A 19654-nucleotide genomic window follows, 5' to 3' on the forward strand; every position below is an offset into this window, starting at 1 on the left:
TTAATTAAACCGAATCGAAGAACCGAACGCCCACCCCTAGAATATGGGGAATAATGAGCATGATTTTATTTTAACAATTAGGGTTAATTTATATGTAGGATAGGTATATACCTATAGACCATGCTTGGTCACTATACAGGGAGAAATCATATTGTTCTGTACTTGGTCCAGCCTAATCCCGCTCAACGATGTAGTTAGGTTATCATTTATCGTAGGTGATTAGAGGTCGGAATACCATAATCATATATTTAACCTTGTGATCATTGATCCCATAGTTGATTATCACTCATTTAAACAATATAATTGCATGAATCATTATAAGAGTTGCAGCCCTAAACTTTACCTAATCATTGTTTAAAACCCTTGAAATTGAATCGCACTTGTTTAATTATGTTTAAATTTTAGATTATAAAATAAATCACTCTTGAAATCTTGACTTGTTCTTAGCTAAAAATATTGGAACAATCAAGTTGTTCTAATCGTAAGCCTCTGTGGGTACGATATTCGACCCTTTATAATAGTCACTTTAATACTTGAACGACCACGTACACTTACGTGTGCGATTTGGGTGCAACACCTACACTAGGGCAGTTTAGGACAGGTACTAAAGAGATGAAATGCGGGTAATAATGGTGGGAGGAGACTCGAAAGCACTTCCTTGTGAAGACGTGACAACACTAGGGGTGAACTCTTACTCCATTTATATTTTACTTAGTGATGGATGTTTTGACACAATACTATCAAGATTAGTTATTGTGGTGTATGTTATTTGCAATGTTATAATACTAACTGATGAGTTGCACAATTCTAAGGTTTGAGGTTGAATCGAAACAACACAGAATATGTGGAGTGCAAATTCAATGATGTTATGCACAAGGTATGTGTGGAGGTGAGGCTTGATACAAAAAATATCCCCAAGAGAGATAAATTCATGTATCGCAAGTCTATAACATAAGGGAGTGGAGACAACAATGATGATATCACATACCATATTTGTACGTGTGGATAAAGTAGAGGCTTGCCTCTATAGTCTTGTGATAAGAAGGTACCATCAAAATTCAGATGTAAGTTCTACAGAGTGATGGATCAACCAACGTTTTTGTATGAGACATGTTCAAAAGATATATACTGCCAAAATGGGGATGATGAATTAGATGTGTGATTATAGTAACTAGGAGAAATAAAATTAGAAACAGGGATATCAATGATAAGGTGGGAGTGGCCTCCATAGTGGATAAGATGAGGGAAAGGAGACTAGTATATATGATTTGGACATGTGAAGAGGAGATGCATAAACGCATCAGTGAAGAGGTGTCAGAGGTTGGGTATAGAGGGTACGAGTAGAGGCAGAGATAAGTCGAAAAAGTATTAATTGATGTGATAAGACAAGATGTGGCGCAAATTCAGGTTATTGAGGGTATGACATTGCTTCACGTTACGGAGGATGTGAACCTAGATAAGAGAGTGTGAAGTGCATAAATTAGGTTAGAAAGTTTGAAGGTACTGTAGTGTATTTGCATAGGGTGGTCGGGGTTTGCGATGGTACTACATCTATTATTGTAGTTCTTATTTTTTTAAATTTTTATCATTGTTGATTCTTTATTTATGGAGTTTCGATTATCACATGGTTTTATTGTTGTTTGGGCTCCTCTTTGGTAGACTTTTTCATTGTTTTCTTGTTATTTGTTATATTTTTTTCATTGTTGATTATTTGTTATGGAGTTTCGACTATCACATCATTTTGTTGTTGTATGAGGTCCTCTTTGATTGATTTTTGCACTATTTTCTTGTTATTTTTTTCACTTTCTCCTTTTTCTTTATAATAGTATTTGTTACAATTGAGCCAAGGGTCTTTCGAAAATAGTTAATCTACCTCCACGAGATAGTGCTAAGGTCTACATGCATCCTACTATCCCAAACTTCACTTCTAAAATTTCACTGAATATGTTGTTATGTCGTGTGAAAAAAAGGTCATTCATAAAGAAGATAATTGTAAATTGTAATTTTGTGTTTAGTATCTTCAATTTTCTTATCCAAACATAAAAAGGAGCAAAATAGATATAACTAATATTGAAATTTGATCTTTAAAAACATTGTAGGGTAATAAATTTGAAAATAATTTATTGTAATGAAATGAAAGAGGGTAGAATGTCCCCCGAAATTGAACTAGCAACTTTCTTTAGGTGGTAGCTTTAAGGTGACTCAACAATACAACTATACTACTTGTCTTTTTCTTTAGAAAGATAGCATTGAAATCCTCCTAAATTATATTATGTTTGATATTTTCATATTTAAACTAATAAAATTATATTTAATAGCAAATTATTAATTCAAATTAAATGTTATAACCACAGTTTGGTTTAATTGTACCCCGTAGCAAACTATTGCTATTTCACCTCTCCTTGGTGATCTCGCTCACCACTCTCGGAAGTTTCTCCCTCGCCTCTCTCACTTTTATACAAACGCAAATGTATAAAATGTATTTATTTTTGTAGAAAGCGAGAGAAATTGTATATATACACATATTTTTGTCCCCTCTCTCCACTCTCCTAGATCTTGCTCGGCACTCTCCCAGATCTCATCAGTCTCTCCCTCGCCTCTCTCGCTTACACAAACAGAAATGTATAAATTGTGTTTCTATTTGTATATAGCCAGAGAATATTGTATATACACATGCAAATACATATATATCCGTCCTATACACTTATAATTATACAATACAAATATTCTCTGTCCAATTCTCTTTTGTCTTTCTCTAGTTCTTACTTTTTACAAACACAGATTATACAATAGATTTTTTGTATATGTATAGCGAATTATACAATTGCTTTCTTTTGTATATGTATGGAGAAATATACATATTTATGTTTGTTATGGAGTGTAATTATGCAAACTATAGTTATAGCATACAAACATGATTTTTATGTTTGCTATATATGGCAGTTGCTCTTTAAACTACCTACATTTTAGACATTTGCTTAGTAGGCATTTACATATGCAATTCTGTTTCATGATTTGTAATGGGAATCAGCGCTTAATTTAGACATGTAATTTTATTTCATAATTTCAAATTATGAGATGAAAATTTTAAATTATCAAAGAATTTGATTTGAAAATTTCATATCATGATTTCATTTTTTTCAAATATCAAAATTGAACCACAAGCTTATATTTTATTCAAAAATATCATTTTTAACCTACAAAATACCGATCATTTATTTCATATATGTAAACAAATTTTATATTCCTAGTTAATATTATTATTCTAACCAACTTTTAAACCATTTCTATTGTATATAACGATTACTTTCACTAACCAAATTTATAATTACTAATATTATTACTCTTAACCTTTGTACTATTTATATAGTATATAACCAGACAAATTGGCTTGAGCCATTGAACAAATAATACTCGTCTGTGCTGATCTAGTTATAGAATAGTATTATGCTAAGGCAGCATTGATCCTATATAAATATCAATTTTGATGGTGTAAATATACCACAAATACAAAATATTACAGCTGAAGATAAAACGACAAAATTAATAGGTAAATCTTTAGGCTGAGGTGTGGATATCGTGCTCTCTTTAGGGAGATTCAAGTCCACTATAGCATAATTTATACCGATCCAGCAGTATATCTCTTGACTTGTCTCCTCCAGCATATAACAGTCCAACAACGTCGTACAACTCAAGCGACTCTGAATTAGTTCAAGAGTCTAAAGCTCCACATAAAAAACCTTCCTTCAACATATACATATTCTCTTTTGTAAAGTGAATATAGTTGAAGATTTGAATATTTTCTTTGTCTCAACTCTCACTTTCACTACACTTACTCAATATAAACAATATATTAATTCTCATCTTTTCTTCCGCTGTCTCTCTTGTATATTTCTTACTCTACTCAACCCAACATAAGACCACACTATATATCGATGAGAAATTCTTCCTTGCAATGAATAGGAAGATAATGGGTAGTAAGTTGAATAAATGAATGGTCAATAGGTTGCATAAGCTACTAGAATAAAGAAAATATTGGGTGAAATGAAGTGTTGGTGGTTACAAAAGTTACTATAACTAATGACCACTTTCTTCCACAATGAATGAGAGTAAAGAGGCACAAATATAATCTCCATCATTGGACATAACATGATATACATAATGTAACATGTAATATATTTTTACTAATGTTAAAATATTACACCAACAGTCTCCTATTCGGAGATTTTTGTTAAAAGTATCGTATTGTCGAATATCACTAGAGGTAATTAAATAGCTAGTGTTCCTTTATTTCATAGTTTATCATCCTTCACTTGTTCTTCGAGCTATAATAAACATAGTTGATCAAATTTTCCTCGAGAACAGATATATTAATCCAACATTTTAATGTCTCGTGAGCAATTAAAAGCACGGGTGTTGTCGAAACAGGGGTAAGTGATGATCATGTCCATATCTGTGTTGTTCTTGTCAATAGAGTGCTAGCATGTGGTACTTCAATATCCTTTCTAGGTAAGGTGTTATCTCCATTTTGCTTTTTCTCATATCATTCTTTCAATGAATTATTTGGGGTCTATTGGTACAAAGATCAATAATGTAGGGATTAGTAACGCAGAAATCATTTTAATCAAGTGTTAAGTTAATTGTTTTTTATAGCTTTGTGTGGTTTAAAACTCTACAAAAAAAAATTCTGACCATTTATATCCTTGAGTTATTATGAAATTTTCTATTTCATGTAATCGGGTCAAGGTAGATAAATGATGGATAATGTTATTTTTAACTAGCTAGGAGAATAAAAATTTTACTGTCATGTTCACTATTTTCTCACTTATATTATTTGAGAGTAATAATTGTCATCTTAATAAATTGGAGTTGATATCTCAAAAGGTCACACAACTATAATAATTTATAGATAAAATTTATTGAACTTTGTTCTTTATCAATAAATTAAAAAAAAACTTTATCATAAATTAAAATAAAATAAAAATTAAAAATAAATATAGCAAAATGAATCAAAGTATTTTTATATTCGAGATTTTTTTTTGTGTGTGCGCGCGCGTGTGTACGTGTGTGCGCGCGCGTGCTCGTGTGTGTTAGCATATTAGTCAAATTATAATATTTTATATTAATAATAAGTAGGTTAAATAACTCATATTTTAGAAACAAAAAATTATACCTAAATAATAAAATTTGTAAGCTAATTTATTTAAATAAATTTATTAATATAAATATTAAATATAAAATCAAGAAAAATAAACAAAAGGAATAAAAGGATTTGAGTGGGTATTTTGTCTTTACTGAGATTAGTCTCGTGGTATTAGAGCTAATATCACCTAATGGAAGGTATTATTTATATGCCCTCTGAGACCATGTAGGGTGTATAACCATGGATTGATCATACATAGACCCAAAATTCCTACCAAACATAGTACTAAATAATACCACACATAATAGTTGGACTAATTCTCGTAATACGCCCTACCAAACGACCCCTTAGTGGTATATATGCTTATAATATTTGCAAAAGTTAGATTTAAAATATTAGCCTCCTCATGTGTGGGCTTGATTCTTTTTCAAAATATTTCGAGGAATGAATCTGTTACTCTCTCTCTATTTTAGAAAGAATGACATCTTTTTTATTTGGTCAGTTTTAAAAAGAATGTTTTCTTTCTTTTTTTTAGTAACATTTTAATTTCAATTTTTCATGTGACATGTTTTAGGCCATAAGATTAAAGGGCAATTTTGTACATTTTACATAACTTTAAATTAGAACCACAAAATTTAAGAGTCTTCTTTAGTTTCTTAAATTTCGTGTTAAATCAAACTAGACCATTCTTTTTGAAACAGGGAGTATGTTATATTACTCCATCCGTTTCAAAAAGGATGACCTAGTTTGACTTGGAATAGAATTTAAGAAAAGAAAAAAGACATTTTAATTTTGTGGTTCTAAATTAAAGTTATGTCAAATGTACCAAAATGTCATTTAATCTTGTGGTTTTAAACATGTCATGTGGAAAGTTAAAGTGTTATCATAGAAGGAAAAAATTTATTCTTTTTTAAACAAACTAAAAAGAAAATAGAGACATTCTTTTTTAAACGAAGGGAGTATATGTTTAGTATAGCAACATTTACGATATCAATAAAAAAATTGTTGAAACAAACAATGTTATTATCGAAAGATTTGATTATTGTACCAAATATCATATAAATATCTAATCAGCTTGCATCATGATGTGATCTTTTCCAATTCAACTGAAGCATCTTTGTCAGTTTCAAGTTCCAATCTTTTTTTGTGACCACAAAATCTTAGGCCCGGATTCTGTGTTTATTTCGTCAAGACTCACAATCATTGTGTATCACTCTTCTTTTTTCCTCTTTCAACCAATACAAACTTTAATTTTGCATAGGTGGTTGCAAGTTAGGAGTATAAAAGAGTAATCACGTGTGGTGCACTGGATGTGACTATTTCTTCTTTATTTAAGGATCTTAAGTTCAACTTCTGACCTTTGGGTTCGATTTGTTCTCTATAATAGTATTTCACTCGAAACCACCACATTAAGAACATATATATATATATATGTTGTAGTGGATGAGATTGTTTCTTTTTTAATCAGAGTTTGAGTCCTACCGTCATGACTGATGACATCAGTAAGTCATGACGGCAGGACTCAAACTCTGATTAAAAAAAACAATCTCATTCACTACACCACATATTTTATCAAAGTATCACGAGTGTAACTAATGTCAACAAGCGTGTTTCCTGTTCCTACATGCATATGCCCAGCCTACTACTCTTTCAACAAGATGTCAAATTCCAGTGCTGGAAATATCTTTTCGATGAGTTCTATTTTCTAGACAACTAATGCAAAGTTCTACGATTGTAACAAAACAAAAGCTTTGTTTGATCGATGACTTTGTTGATGCAAAAGGTAACTTAAATTTAGAGCAACCAAACAATAATTATGACTATTTTTTATGATAAAATCACCGTGTGTGAAATCGATCAATCCAATAAGCAAATACCACGTCATCAAAATACCATATCCACATTAAATAGAATTGCTGATAGCCTAAACATACTCTATAACGATGGAAATTTCTAGCATAATGTTCCTAACTATAGTTGCATGATGTGCTAAACACCTGCAACTATAGTTTATAGAGGGGACCTAGAATGGTTGTAGGTATCACTACGTACAACAAAAACAACTGTTAGCGGCATTAATATTGACACTAATAAAGAGTGTTAAAGTCTTTACCGGCATTAGTTAAGTGTCATTAGAACCAATGTCGCTAAAGGTTTTAGGGACATATACAAAGAGTAACAATTGCCGCTAAAAATACATATTTAGCGGCAATTAAAAATTAAATGCCGCTAATGATCATTTTTGTTGTAGTATATGGCCTATGGGATATGATACTTTTATAGTGTGACGGTATTTATTTGATCATTTTATTTTATGTAAAGCAAGTGTTTGTATTTTGATGTTTTGATGAATTAACGACTTATGGAGCAATGGGATCTCTGGCAGAGGGATTTGATTTTTCGAGCGGTAACCATGCATCCGAGATAAGTTTGCAGTTGTAAAGGTGGCAACCCTGTTGTGGTAGGTGGACACGATAATAGAGGGGCAGAGCTCTCATCCAATGGCGTGTTACTAGGTTAATCTAGTTGATCATATATATAGATTGCAGTTGTAGGTGATCTTTGCAAAGTCGAGTCCATCGCTAGAGTTAGTTGTATTGTGTTTGGTTGAAATCTATGTTAACTACAGGTAATTGATATAGTGGACAATAGGGTTACTGCTTTGAGTTTTTTAATAGAATTGTTACAAGGTGTAGGGTTAAGAGTTTAATTATTTGTGATTACTGAAATCTATATTCACATGTTCCTTGATGTTAGTGAAGTTGTTGAGCAATCTTGTAGCCATTGAGAGATGAGCTAGGTTTTCACGTAAATTTCAGTGTTCCTTTACTTCAAGTATTTAATGTTCTTCCGATTATTTATATAGTCAAGGGATCAGGTCTCTTTACTCGTGATCGTGATGGACTCATATAAGCTAACACCATTATTTTTACCATCGGGTGGATGAATTTTCTTCAACTTCCATTTTACGGTAAATATCATGAGGGATGGTAAAATAATCCCATGAAATATGACTTGCTCAACGGTTCGTTTATTTATTAGTCAATTCATTTTAACCAAATCATTTTTAATTTAAAGTTAGTTTAACCCGCTCATTTTGACAACCCTGCAAACTATTAAAAAAAAATTAGTTGAGGTTATGTTCTAATTACAAGTTTTCACTACCTTAGCTTATTGGGTATTATTATTACGATGTAAGGACTAATTAAGTCGTTCTAATTACCCAACAGAGAAGTCAAGTTGCAATATGTATACGAAACTGCTGGGGAGTGAGGGAGAGCAGAATAATGTTAAATGTCAAAAGTGAATTTATGATGTCTTACCTAAAAAGGTATGTATGGGGAGAGAAAGCTATGTCTCTCACTCAAGAAAAAATCTATATCTATCCTTTTCTTCAACTCCACCAAACAATGCTACTTAATTAGCTATTGGATCATTTCTATAAAAATAAAATTATACAATCACTTCACTATCAAGACACCCATAAAGTGTGATATTTTCTTTCGTTTTAATTTGTTATTCTTACTTGTTCTTTATAGTTCATTTAGTCAAGCTTTTAAAATAATTTTACATGATAATTGAATAAACATGTGCTATGTATTTACTATACACAACTATAATTTTAAAAAAAGTTATTTTTTTTTGTTAATAACTGTGAATATTACCATTGACAATCGAAATATTTACAACTCTAAAACAAAACACAGAAATGAGCACCCTAGTATTACAACCACCTTTCCGAATAGTATTGCAATCACCTAGGTCTCCCACAGAAAAAGAAACCAAAGCCTACAACTAGTTATACAATTGTTTTTTTAGATATTGGCTATGTAAGACTCTCTTAGAACTACTCAACCCATCTGTTCTATTCCTCATCTCTTGTTGAATCTTCCTAATAACAAAGATAGTATTTACACTTTTGTTCCTAAAAATTGTCCAGATCCTGGCTTGCCAAGTATGATATATCATAGCCCCCCACACTGCAGTAAGTAGCTCCTTCTTCATTTGACTCCAACGTTGTCTTTTCACCCACCTTATGCTCTGTGATACTCCTTGTTGCTTGTACTGAAACTTGTCCAATTTGATAACCCATTTCTAACCTTAGCTATCCAGGAACATTCGGCAAACAGATGAGTCGGGGTCTCCAGTTGACCCCTGGGACGCATACCACATATGAGATTGTTTACTGGAATGTTTATCCCATCTCGTAACTTATTAGATAAACATATATTGATTGATGCATTTGATACAAAGTGAATAAATAAAGAATTGATACACGTGATACTCATTGATAATACAATTGTATTCATTGATAAAAATTGTATTCGATAATACACTTGATACAATTGTATTCGTTGATACAAATTAATTGCTTTCATGTTAAAACTTGATAAAATGAATACATCATGTATTTATCCTCTCGCCCCTCTCTCTCCAATCTCGTGTGTGTCTCTTCTCTGTCTCTCTCTCTCAATCTTGTTCTTCTCCCTCCTCCTTCTAATATGTAATTATGATTCCTAGTTAAACAAATTATAGTTATAGATCTCTAATTAAATCCAAGCTATAGTCATTTTTCTGAAAGTTGCTCCTCTAAAAAAACGTTTTTTTAAAAAAAGAAATTGATGAAAGTAATTTTTATTTGACTAATAAATTTTAAAAGCATTGAGCATCGATTAATGTTAGACCAAGCTTTGTCAAAGTGTAATTTTTCTCAGTAATACTCTTGGGAAAAACTATTTTTTTAGCTTTTGAAAAAAAAAAAAAAACTTTCCCTGATCCCAAATACACTTATTTTCTATCACAAACTTGGTCAAGTAGCTATTAAACGTGATACGAAATTTCATACCAGCATAATTCACCTCTAAATCAGATACCAAAGGTTATATATATATATATATATATATATATATGTATATATATATATATATATATAATTTTTATAACTTACATCCGACAATAAAATATAGGAATTGAATTAGGATATGATAGTCGGAAAGAGTACCGATAATGTTGCTATTGCCCTCTTCGCGATGCAACAGTATCAATTTCGACAGCAACTTTAATTGGAGGTACCATTATATATATCACTAATGCCTTTGTCCCATTTTCTTTAAAGATGTTATAATGAATCCAAAAATCAATAGTCCTTTCATAGAAAACATCATGTCAATGTTTAAAATGTGAATGGTTAAATAAATTTGAATACCTAAAAGAATTGCAAAAATAGTACGAAGTAAATGCTTTTAATGGACTAGTTCAAATATTTCGGCACGTACCAAAAAAATGCACGTCATTAGTCCAGCTATATTTGGTTAGCAAGTCTCATAGTTTCGTTCTGGAATGACTCAGTTGATTTGGAGTACTCACCCGAAAGGCAGAGTTGAGGTGGTAGCCGCTGTAAAAAAAAAAAAGTCTCATAGTCTCAATTCTATGTGTGTTCAACGAATTCAACCAACACACATTGGCAATAATCTTTTTTTTCCCTTTGATTTTTTTGAATTTTATTCATAATTGGCAACCTTTAGATAATAGAGGCGGAGCCAAGATTAAAAGTTTAAGAGTTTTAAATTTTAGGACACCTTTTTAGAAGGTTCACAAGTTAACATACATATATATTAATGTAATATCCTAATACAAATACATAATCTATCAAAAAGTTATTGGGTTTGTCCGAACCCACAAATCTCTACTTAGCTCTGCCCCAACCTTTAATTGGCAAAAATAGTTAAATTGCTATTGGTTGTGAACTCTTTATATTTTTTTGTGCCACTCCTGAAGTTCTCCTAGAAAATAGATCATTGTCAATCTTGTCAAAGTTATTTGTCTGAAATGGACTAATTAGTTGAGACAAACTAAACAATAGTTAAGAGTTTAATTCGTTCAACTAATATCAATTGATCAGTGGCGTTTGACAATGACATTTTTTTACATTTTTTCCTTGGAATTCGACTTTGAAAAAATATGTTTGATCTTAAAATTTTGAAAATTTAATTTCAAAGTTGAATTTGAAAATTTTCATAAATTTAAAAAATACCCAAAAAATGTTTTCACCTTTTTCACGTGATGTTATTTGTGAGACATTGTTTTGTACTATGGCAAAGTTGCAAAGAACAGGTTACTTAGAATAGGTGTGAAAAAGTGTCAATAAGTTTTAGCGAAGAATTCGAGTCTGTATAGGAATATATATTTTCAAGAAATTCGAGTCTAAATGGGAATCGTATGTTAGTTCAACAAAGAAGTTATTACGTAACAAAGTTTTCTTATTTAATTAAGAAAATTTTTGTGGAAGGTTTTCTTATTTAATTAAGAAAATTTTGTGAAAGTTTTCTTATTTAATTAAGGAAAATTGAGTGTAAGTTTTCCTGGCAACTTATTTAAGGAAAACTAAGTATAAGTTTTTCTTGAGGCGGCAGCAAGTTTATAAGTGGTTGCGGCAAAGACAATAAAGAATCCAAGTTGAACTTAACAAGATTTTGTAGAGGCAAAGAAAAAGTTGATTCAGACAAGGAGTTATTGAATATGCGACGAAGACAAGTTTGAGTTGAATTAAGTGTTTCACACAAAAAGAGAAGTCCTACATGGAGTAGGATTTCTAGTTGAAATAGGTTTTGGATTCAAGTCCAAAATCTATAAAGGGCGATAGTTTCGTTTTAGAAAAATTGCGCACTTACATAGAGAGAAGATCAAAACACAATCAAGAGGTTTGAGAGAGTTTTGAGAGTTACTTGGGAGTGTTGCCAGTTTATGAGGAAAACGTTGTAAGATTGTAATTAAGAATTTTGATTACAATCTAGTTTGTGTGTAGGATTCGTCTAACAAGTTTGAGAAACTTGATGGACGGTAAAAGACTTAAATGTGGGGTTTTTTATCTTGGGTAGCTAGGAATCAGAGTTTATAATTTATTAGCTAGGAATTAGAGTTTATAATTCCTTAGTTTACATAGGTTTGTAATCTTGTGTTGAGATTGGAGTTTAATAAAGTGAAGTTAAATCCTACAGAGGTGTAGGTCGTGATTTTTACCCTTATGAGTTAGGGTTTTCCGCGATAAAATATTGTGTTATTATTTTATTTGCTTCACAAAACGTAACTGCTGTAATCTGCAAATGAACATATAAAATATACTTGTTCCTTAGGCGAATTTGAGGATCAGAATTCCAACATTACTCACAAAAATTGAAAAACAATTCCAAATTAGCATTCATGCATGGCCAACACAATTTGGTTCAAATTCCAAACATGATCAAACGGCTACGTAATTTCTTTAGGCATAAGACATAAACATAACCCTTAATTTGGTTTCAGCAGATAACTATACCCTCCAACTTTGAGTATGCACAAGTAGACATTTAAACTTGATAAATTGAATAAGTAGACACATGTGTCCATGACATAATACATGTATACAAACGCCACATTGAAAATAAAATTTCCATGTAGGGTGCCATGTAGAACGGATGTATCTATTTGTTCAATTTTATACAAGTTTAAGTGTCTAGTTGTGCACATCCAAAGTTAAAGGTCATAGTTGTCAACTGACGCCAAGTTAAGGATCATGTTTATGTATTACCAAACAAAAAAAAAACTAATAAAAGTTTTTTTCTTTTTCTTTATAATAGTTAATATATAATATATCAAACAATAAAATCATAAATCAAATATTCTTTTAACAAAGTTTCTCATGAGTTAGTTTAGTTTACATATCCTAAATACACATAAATTTCAAATAAACTGAATTCAATACATCAAGATGAATTGAGCTATTAAATGCACCGATTATAAATCAATCCAAGCTTAAACAAATTGAATGAGTCATATTGTCATAAAGTAATTTTGAGTCAGGAGCCTAAAGGGTGAAAAATGTTAATAAAAATTCTAAAACGGTATATAATTTATTTATTTTTAACTAAAACGGCAAAATCGCTCACTAAGTAGCGATTTTATCTGTCGAAAAAGTAAAATCGCTGCTACAAGAGCGATTTGTTAAATTTGACTTTTTTTAAAAAAAAAAAAAATTTAAACAAAATCGCCTCCGAAGGAGCGATTTTACTTTTTCGACAGATAAAATCGCTACTTAGTGAGCGATTTTGCCGTTTTAGTGTTAAAAAGAATTATATACTGTTTTAGAATTTTTGTTAATATTTTTCACCCTTTAGGCTCCGAACTCAAGTAATTTTATCACATCTAATAAGTGAGAAGGGGAAAATAGCTAACTAGGCGTTTGTTTGAATTAAACAAAGATGCGAAAAAGATCACCATCCATTATTGATGATTTTTGTACGTCTTGCTAGTTGGTTGAAGAGATATTGGTGGTCCATTCGAGTTAATGTATAGCTTTATGCTGGGGAAGTTTCTAACTAGTTCAGCTCGCACTTGATAAAAAAATGAATTTTTAATCTAATTATATAGTCTTAACAATTAGTTCATAAGATGATATTTACTCAATAATGTAATATACAAATACAATCAGTTTTGGACACCTAACTTTTCTAGTCGTTCGATACTAGACATTTAAAGGGCAGATGTTGTCCTTTGACTATCTGAACATAATTTTTGACAGAGTATGAATATGTATAAAAATTTGCAAAAGTTTTGATAAATATTACATAAAAAATTAAAATGATAAATTTAATATTATTACTATGAATAACAATATTGTTCCTCCGATATATTTCTTTTCCCTATTTATAATTCTTTGCATTATTTTGGTCCGTTGGAGTGTGAACAAAAGAAAGGTAAAGGGAAAATAGGCAGGTGACCTAGATTTTGGGTTAGGGAGATAGGAGGTCTAAAGTCAAACTTCACAGCGAGGCCTAAAGTCTTTTTTTTTTTGACTAACATATAAATATTGAATAACATATCGTTAAAACTTATTGTATATATATTTATTTTAACATGTTATAAATCCAAATTCCTGAATTACCAAATCTTATTCGGTCCCATATCATATATGGTTCACGTTTCGATTATTCACTTCTAAGCTACATGAGATATCAAGTGTCCAACATTAATAGTTGAAGGCATGAGTTACGTTATCGTCTTCTTATTTGTCTTGGACAAATTCTCATTTCATAAACTTATTACTTATGAGAGTGAATTAGTTGAATGGAGGATGTAGCCTTTCGACTACAGCTTTATTTGAATCAATGACTTTTTATATAGCAGGGAGTATAAATGTGTAAAACATTACTAAAATTTTATTCCATTTGTCCTATTTATGTAATACATTTAGGATTTCGAGATCCAAACAAATTTATTTTTTATCGAAAAATTGTCATATATCTTTTAAATATTTTTGAATTGTCAACTATTGTGATTTATAATAATATATTTTTTACATAGTTTACAAATATATTAACTTCCTTTCTAAAAAAATTAAAGATCGATTTAATGAGCAAATTCTCAATCAAACTTAAACTGTTTAATTGTCGAAAAATGAAATGTGTCACATAAATTGAGATAGAAGGAGTATATTAGATCAAAATTGTAACAATAAATATCTTAAATGAGAATGAATATTATATCATAAAAATAGGAGGACATGAATTGCACAAGCTTATTGTGATTTATAATAATATATTTTTTACATAGTTTACAAATATATAAACTTCCTTTCTAAAAAAATTAAAGATTGATTTAATGAGCAAATTCTCAATCAAACTTAAAATGTTTGATTGTCGAAAAATGAAATGTGTCACATAAATTGAGATAGAGGGAGTATATTAGATCAAAATTGTAATAATAAATATCTTAAATGAGAATGAATATTATATCATAAAAATAGAAGGACATGAATTGCACAAGCTCTTTCTATATCTATACTATGTAATATGTATGTATGTATATGGTGGGGCTTAAATATGAGGTTTCCCTCTTTGGCTTAGAAGAATTTACTCATTACTATCAATAATGTTGTGCAACTTTTATGTGTTGCTGTTTCCAGCTTCACGGGAAGATAAGGTGCATTTATATTATTAGGACTTAGGACCAATGATTTTCCATGTCACCAATTAGTAGTGGAGAAAATAGTAGTCTCCATTTTGAATGTACTTGCTTACTTTTCTTTTCTTTTTTTCTTCACATTAATTATATACTTGGATATTTCTCTGTCGTTTTTCATTAATAATTCATAGGATTAGAAGTAAGTTTATTAGTTACTCCTATGTGGTTATGCAAATAGAAAACATCAAATTCAATTGATGGTCTGCTTATATGGACTTGAATAATTTTCTTCTCATGAGTTAGTTTTTAAGGTTGAGTTATGCATATATATATATATATGTCATATCTTTACAATTATTTGCAATGGACATTGCTAGCGTTACTTGCCAAGTGAATGTTTGTCAAAAAGAAAAGTTATATTACAAATGTGCACAATAGCAAGAGCTAAGGAAGGGCCTCGAGAGTAGTGTGTCTTGTTGCTTGGTATTGCCTATTTGATTGTGAATTTGTGATCTACCACACACATGTATTCATTAACAACCACTAATATTAGTAGTTATTCCCTTGTTGGAGGGATATATTGTGGCATAACTAGTCATTGAGACGATATGATTGAGATTAAATCTTGTTAAATTGACAACAGGGTTATTCTTGTAGTGGAATAGATAAGATTTCTTCACCCTTAATCAAATGTCTGGAGTTTAAGTTTGAGAATATTGGAAAAACTACAACTTAATATGAAGATGTTCATCTTAACTAGGTCCTAAGCGAGGCGAAAGATCTAAATTAATTAAATCGGTAAATTTTGAAATCATACAAGGGAAAGGGTTATCCTCTTGTCTCTTCCTCCTCTTTTTTCTTCTTGCAGTAAATTATAAGCACACAACTAGAATTGAAAACAAAAGAAATTTATTGAGTTTTTTAAATATAGAATATTGAAGGCCCACTGTTTTATTGGCTAGAATTGGGTGGGTAATGTTGAATTGAGCTTATATAGTATGCTCCTATAATGATTTAAATAATGGTATAATTGAAAATATTTGAAGATAGCATTAACTTTTTTTTTTTTGAGTTTGAAATAAACCTATTGAAGAAAGACAAAGTCATCAACCTATTAATTATTAAGGCTTGAATTGTTTTTGACAATGGAGAATTGTTGAATTTGATATCAGAACGGTGAAGATTAAATTTGGAGTCATTTAAAATTGATTGGAATCATTTTTTTAAAGTAAAAAATGATGCCAAAATTTGTACAACCAACAATTATGATGATCAACAAGGATTTGGAGCCAAATTGTGACGATTCATTTGGATTAATTGCCAAATTATAGATCCATTACAAGCTTTGCGATCTTGACGAATTTTAAAATTTGTGATAAAACAAGTTTCATCAACTATTAACCATCGTGTCTAATTTGTTGTTATGTTCTAACCACGAATGAAATAATTTAACAGACATTAAAATTTGAAAGATCCACTTAATCAACATACTTTGTGGTGGTGCAGTTGCTGAACAGTTACAATCTTAATTAGAGATTTCGAATTTAAATTTTGGAGAAGAAAAATTTTTTGTTGAAAATATTATCATCAAATAAACCCTATAATGTACGATTTAAATTTAATACACAATTCAAAATTTAATTAAAGCTTTTATATGAAATATTCACCGAACGAGAAACAAATAAAACTCCACTATGTACAAGTCATCGCACAACTTCAACAAAGACGGAAATTAAAGTTTCTCAGCCAGTGGTTTGTAGTTATAATCTATATTATTATTAAGAAAAGGGAAAAGAACACTTATACTTAAAGAGTAAAATATTAATTGCTCTTAAATCAGTGATGCAAGTAAAATTTTTGTGTAAACTATATTGCCTTTTTAATTATCAATATATAACACAATTCACGTATATTATTATATCTTTTTCAAAAAGTAATAAAAAATTTAAGCTTTTGATAAATTTTTAGTTTGAAAATAATCTCATCATTAAATATAATAGTATTACATATTTATTTTATAATAGTGCTACATATTTATTTTTATATAAAATATCAAAAACCAAAAAAAGAAGGAAGAACACAAAGAAGAAAAACGAAGAAATTCTACATATTTATTTTATATGATAAAATACCAACCAAAATAAAAAAGCAAAGAGAACAGAAAAATGAAAAACGAAGAAATGCTACATATTTATTTTTATATAAAATACCAAAAAAAGAGAAAAAAAAAAGAATAACAATTAAAAAAAAAAAAAGAAGAAGGAAATCAAGGTTGGTCCAGGTTCAAACTCACGACCATCATAATAATTGAGGTACGTAACCAACTGACTTGTGCGACAGTTTATATTAATTTAAATATTATTATGATATTATTTAGGTATATTTTAATTTTTTAATATTTTAATTTTAAAAAAATATAAAAATATATTTTTACTAATTTAAAGTTTAATTTGATAAAATTGTGACTTTGATAATTTTCTATATATATCATGTCATATAGCACCAATGGAGTATCATAGATGATTAATTCATAGTAGTGATGTTGACATCATGCACAGAATAAGAAAGAAGAAAATGAGGTATTCAAGTAAATAATTTGGGTCATGAGTCCATTAAGAATAACTAATTTTGATTAAACCGAATTTGAATGTATAATTTCACAATTAAATCTATTTTGTGTAGTTTTTACTCGAAGAAAAAAACTATCATTTCATGTTCATACAATTAAGCTTTAATTTTTTGTTAACATACTATTCACTCGTAAAATGCGTATATTTTATTTAGCAGCTTAATTAATTCTATCTAAAGTATAATCTAGAATTTTGTGTAGTTTTCTCTTGAAGAAAAAAACTATCATTTCATGTTTCATGCAATTAAACTTTAATTTTTGTTCACCTACCACTCACTCGTAAAATATGTATATTTTATTTAGCAGCTTAATTAGTTTTATCTAAAATATAATTTAGGTTTTTTCACTTCGTTCGGTTATATTAGGATTTATGTAATTTTATCTAATTTTCTTAAATTTATCAAATAAAATTGACATAGAATTATGTTATTCTTAATAGTAAACTTGATTGATGTGATAATGTCGAAATGAAAAATAACTTGTTATAATTGATTAAAATAAATTGTTATTTTTGTAACTAGTAAAACAACTAATTCATATATTAAACTTTGTATAAGCTTACAACGTTGGATAGTTATATAGTTTGAAATAAGTTATTCATGTACAGTATTTACATATGTTTAGTTTATAATATACAATCTTACTGAACTAATATATAAAAAAAATTATGTATATCTTATGCGACGTAAAAGATAAATGGCTAATAGCCACGTAATATATATACTTATAATTAATTAATTACTAACATTTGCCTAATTTAATGCAGACGGTCAAAATAACTCTGATGTATATTGCTTAAAATCTTTATTTAATTATAATTCTACTTAATTAGACATCAAAAAGAGAAATGAGATCTATTGGTTTGTCGTATATACGTATATAATAATATTCAAGTATGGTTTACGCTGTTGTAGTGGGATTTAAAAGAGATATACCAATTAGAATGGAGATAAGTTGCTATATTTAATTTGTGTGGCCAACTACAACTATATACATGATGAAATTATTGTTGGGCTTCCTATGTATATTTTGATTCTTTTTGCATTTCCTCATTTTTCCCATCATACTTCTTGGTCAATAACTCATGATTGAATCTATGGAATCTGAGTGAATTAATGGTGGGGATATTCTTTTAGAGTAACATCATTTGGATTCAGAAATTTATGTCTGAGTGATCACTTTTCTTATTATTTATATATTTGAATACCAAAATTAAGGGAAAAGAAATGAATCGAACTCATAGATATTCAGATTGACTTTTTAAAAATAATTTATAAGCTAAAAGTCATATATTGACTCGTAAATACTTAAAATAAGTCTATTTAAATATCTTTTTACACATCTTTCCGATCATTTAATCTTAATTGTCTTGTTCCTACGTATGTAGGTGGTGTCGATGATGTTTCAATATTAATGATGAGTCCGGAGCTTAAAGGTATAAAATATTAACAAAATTTTCAAAACGGTATATAAAATTTTATTTTAACCAAAACGGCAAAATCGCTGGAACAACAGCGATTTACTCCACCGGAAAAAGCAAAATCGCTGCTACTGCAGCGATTTTACAAAATGTGAATTTTTTTTTTAAAAAAAATTCAAATCGCTACTTAGGCAGCGATTTTCAATTTTGTTTTTTTTAAAAAAAATTTTTTTTTTTTAAAAAAAAATTGAAAAAATGTAAATCGCTGCCCAAGGCAGCGATTTTCAAACAAGAATTTTTTTTTTTAAAATGAAAATCGCTGCCTAAGCAGCGATTTTCAAAAAAAAAAAAATAAAAATAAAATAAAATTGAAAATCGCTTTCTAGGTAGCGATTTGAATTTTTTTTTAAAAAAAATCACATTTTGTAAAATCGCTGCAGTAGCAACGATTTTGCTTTTTCCGATGGAGTAAATCGCTGTTGTTCCAGCAATTTTGCCCTTTTGGTTAATATAAAATGTTATA

Source organism: Solanum pennellii, chromosome 6, assembly GCF_001406875.1.
Source record: "Solanum pennellii chromosome 6, SPENNV200".
Lineage (NCBI taxonomy): Eukaryota > Viridiplantae > Streptophyta > Magnoliopsida > Solanales > Solanaceae > Solanum > Solanum pennellii.